The sequence below is a fragment of the Gadus macrocephalus genome, chromosome 4, assembly GCF_031168955.1.
Source record: "Gadus macrocephalus chromosome 4, ASM3116895v1".
NCBI lineage: Eukaryota > Metazoa > Chordata > Actinopteri > Gadiformes > Gadidae > Gadus > Gadus macrocephalus.
Window position 1 is genome coordinate 20,039,613 of NC_082385.1, and position 4,026 is coordinate 20,043,638.

At 40.7% G+C, this 4,026-nt stretch overlaps 1 long non-coding RNA gene across 1 annotated transcript; it reads right to left on the reverse strand.

The window, feature by feature from the left end:
* Positions 1 to 2,372: 2,372 nt before the first annotated feature.
* Positions 2,373 to 3,725, reverse strand: LOC132456312 (uncharacterized). Its single transcript, XR_009525421.1, has 3 exons — positions 3,576 to 3,725; positions 2,962 to 3,039; positions 2,373 to 2,812 (listed from the first exon to the last, which is right to left on the reverse strand). It is a non-coding gene; the product is annotated as an uncharacterized LOC132456312 (long non-coding RNA).
* Between the last annotated feature and the right edge of the window lie 301 nt (positions 3,726 to 4,026).

The window sequence follows — 4,026 nt, forward strand, 5'->3', positions numbered from 1 at the left end:
ATGAGCTTAGTGCGTTGCGGTGGAGATGTAATCGAACTCTCATCAGACACATTTTACCTTTAGCCTTGTAGGCATATTTATTGTATCGACAGGCGGGAGTAACGCAGCTGAGCTGCCACTCTCCTCGACATCGTCACATGTAACAACTCAGACACCGGAACAGGAAAGTGTCAGGTAACACAGAGGTAAAGTCAACACTGCCCTCTGATGGACACGATGAGTAAGGGCATAAAATAGTACTACACTTAACAACATTGCTGGAAAAGGATGTGTGAAAACAGATAAGCACTTTACTTGTGAAATGTGAAATGTATTTTTTGATTTGTACATTATTATTTTGTGAAACGCATTGCAAATTAAAGCTTCTAAGCAAGTGAGTAATGCTAGTGGTCAGGGACGGCTGGTATAAATGGGCTAACAGGGCTAAGCCCTCCCTACCTTTAACAGTAAAAATGAAAAAATATTATTAAAAAACCTTAGAACATATTGTTTTAAATTTTGGTAAACCTAAAGCAGCAACAGCACCAAAAAGTGACAGAAAAACCCAGGATGTATGACATATCTTCGGTTTTTTCCTGTGAACAGGCTAAATGTTTTCAGCCCAAGCGGAGTAGGGTAAGCTTCCATTCAATTTTGATTGACATGTATCGTGACACGCCCCCTTCGTATGCTTCCCATTTGGGCTAAAGTCATTCAGCCCAAGCACAGTAGCGTAAGCGGCCATTTTATTGTGATTGACAGGTGTCGTGACACGCCCCCATTTGGGCTAATTTCATTTAGCCCAAGCACAGTAGCGTAAGCTTCCATTGAAGTTTGATTGACAGGTGCCCTGACACGCCCCCTTCATATGCTTCCCATTTGGGCTAAATTAGTTTGGCCCAAAGGCTGACCCAGAGCTATAGAGAGAGAGAGTTGCGACACGCTATGATCTCGCCGACAGGGTGGTCACGTGGTTGTCACGTGGTTCATGTAAGCCTCAATAGTTCCAAACACGCCGCGCTTTCAATGTTATTCTATGGGACGACAGTAGAGATTTCAATATTAAATGGTAAATATGAATGAAAAAATCACATACAAGTATTTGTCTGACTGTTATTGCATTATTGCATATTTGTAAATGTCAGTTTTACATTTAGAGCGGTAGGGGGGCAACTGAAAGCTATCTATAAGTACTATTACTTAGATACGTTTTTAAGTTTGAGGGAAAGCTTCACGTTCGTGTTAGCATACTGGCCTAACCTTAACTTTTACCTTACATCTGTGTTGAAATCAAAGTATTCAAGATGTTCTACCATGATCATTTAAAGATATAAGCCACACAAAGTATCAAATATATTAAAGAATAACAACTCATTACGCTTGGATGAATGAAATTGTATTTTTTTTTATGAAACAATTAGTGTGACAAGAACAAGTGATTGCGATTGTGTGAACAGATTCAACAATGGACACAGCAGGGAACACTATATACTTAGGGCAAACCATTAACATATAACGTTGCAAATATACTATACTTTATGCCATTACAATACTTAGAATAGCCCTGAGCAAATTCAAAATGGGTTTAGGAGGGAGGATCCTCGTTTTGTCATGAACTCTGACCTCTAACCTATTCTCAAAAGTCGGGGCATAAGTGGTTGAGGAACAGTTGTTACCCGCTCTGTGATCTTCAATGGTGTCATGGTTCATTGGTTACAACTAACATTTTATAGATCAATGGTCATACCATGGTTGGCTGTGCAGCATTTGGATGCTCCAATCGGTCCGAGAAGGGTTATCACGGCTTCCCCAAGGACCAAGAGCGCAGGGAGAAATGGATGGCAACGGTCAGCCGTCAAAACTTATTGACAGTCAGCAACAGTCAAAAACGATGTAACGTAATGTTCAGATCACTTGCTAGCATTTCAAAGGGCATAATAATTCTAAGTGTAGAGAATTATGACTTTCCAATGATATTTGAAGTGCAATGGAAACTGATCTTACAAGCCTACCTACAGGTACACTTTGAAAATGACCAATTCAAAGCCACAAAAGTAGATAGGATGTTGAAGTTGAGGCCCGATGCAGGCCCAACAGTTTTCATCCATCGCCCTAAACCGAAGAGGAGGAAACCCCCTTCTGTGAGGGTGCCTCCGGAACCAAGTGCAACGGACCACACATATTGCGCCAAATTAAACTTCGGTATGATCCATGCAGCTAACAATATTCCCCATTTTATGTAATTCAAGGATAGACTACACTCCTAATGAGATTACATAATTCATATTTGTACATTCAGTTTAAAAAACAACCAGAAGGCAGGGATTCTCTGAGGATTTGCACACAATGTAGATAATCGACACATTTCTACCCAATTAACAATTGCCGGTAGATCCATTTATAAATTGTATTGGTTTCTGATTGTGGCAGATGATTTAATTCACATTACAGAAATGTTTTGCTTTAATTCATTTTCTTACATTGGAGATGACAGTAGTTGCAAATGCAAAGGCAAAATACATATAACAGCAACATTACCTTGTAATTGTTACAGAGATTGAGGGAGAAATTTAGGTGGATTTCAAGAGCGTTGAAAAGGACATCACAGGAGACAGAGAGAGCAATCAAGAGGCCACATTGCCAGGGGCAGGTGATTCAGGGGCAGGTGATTCAGGGGCAGGTGATCCAGGGGCAGGTGATCCAGGGATTTGTGTGCCGAGGGCCAGTCAGTCAGGGGTCAACAGTGAAGGAATAACTTTTGCCAGGGCCAGCTGCTCCAGGGACCAGACTGCCAGGGACTGATGGGGCGACTGTGGAGGACCTAATAAGGCAACTAGAAAAGGAAAAATTAATGAGAAGGAGAGCAGAGAGGGCTATTGCAAAACAAAAAAGAATCAATTTGGCACTAAGAAAGAGAATCAATTTGGCACTAAGAAAGAGAAACAATTCAGTCAACAAGAAGTTAAAACGAAAAAGCCATACAGGTTAAATTGACCGCCCATCATAATCAGCATTGTTGAATCGGCGGCATCTGTAGGGCTTCATGTGCTGAACATCACCCTTTCCAGGATATAATTAAACAAACAGTTATTTCTACTAGCTATCGCATCATAAAACCCGTCCTTAAATCAACCTAAATTATCCTAGTAATCCAACATAAATAACTAACTAAATAAAAGTTTGATTCACTAGTACTGAACTTTGTAATTGTTGGTGTAGATACCATCACATGGTGCAGTCGAGCTAACAAACTAGCAGGCAATCGGTCGTCTACCAAGATAAAAATATATATAATTACGCTGTGCATTTACAAATAAAGATCAGTATATGCATCATAAAGGTCCTGATACAATATAGACAGTTGACTTGACAATTCAAAAGAGGTAGCTATTTAATCAATTTACCCCTGGAGATACCTTCACAGATGGTGAAATCGAGCTAACAAACTAGCAAGCAATCGGTCGTCTACCAAGATAAATATATATATAATTACGCTGTGCATTTACAAATAAAGATCAGTATATGCATCATAAAGGGCCTCTGATACAATATAGACAGTTGACAATTCAAAAGAGGTAGCTATTTAATCAATTTACCTCAGAAGTTACTCGGCGGCCAGCAATGGAAATGAACGGTCTCCTACGCCGTAAAATGGTTGTTTGGAACTATTCGAGGCTCCATACCCCGGAAGTAGGCGCTACAACGGAGTCCAATGGAAGTGTCACAACTCTCTCTCTCTATAGCTCTGGGCTGACCTAGCACAGTAGCTACAGTACAGTGACTTTCGCCCAATCACAGCAAAGTAAGGGCAAGTGCAGTATGGTGGGCGTTAGCATAAAAATGGAGGAAAAATTGGAAGTGAAGAGATTGGGGACACATCAACCAAACGATGTACAGATTTACTGTCAGGAGTGCGGTCAGAATGTGGCCGGTAATAGTGCATTTGTAAGCGGGTCAACAACGTTTCGTATCGAAACATTAAAAAAGCTGTCTAAATAACCCAACATGACGTGACAAGTGTGTAGAGAAAGTGGCCCCTCTCCCAGC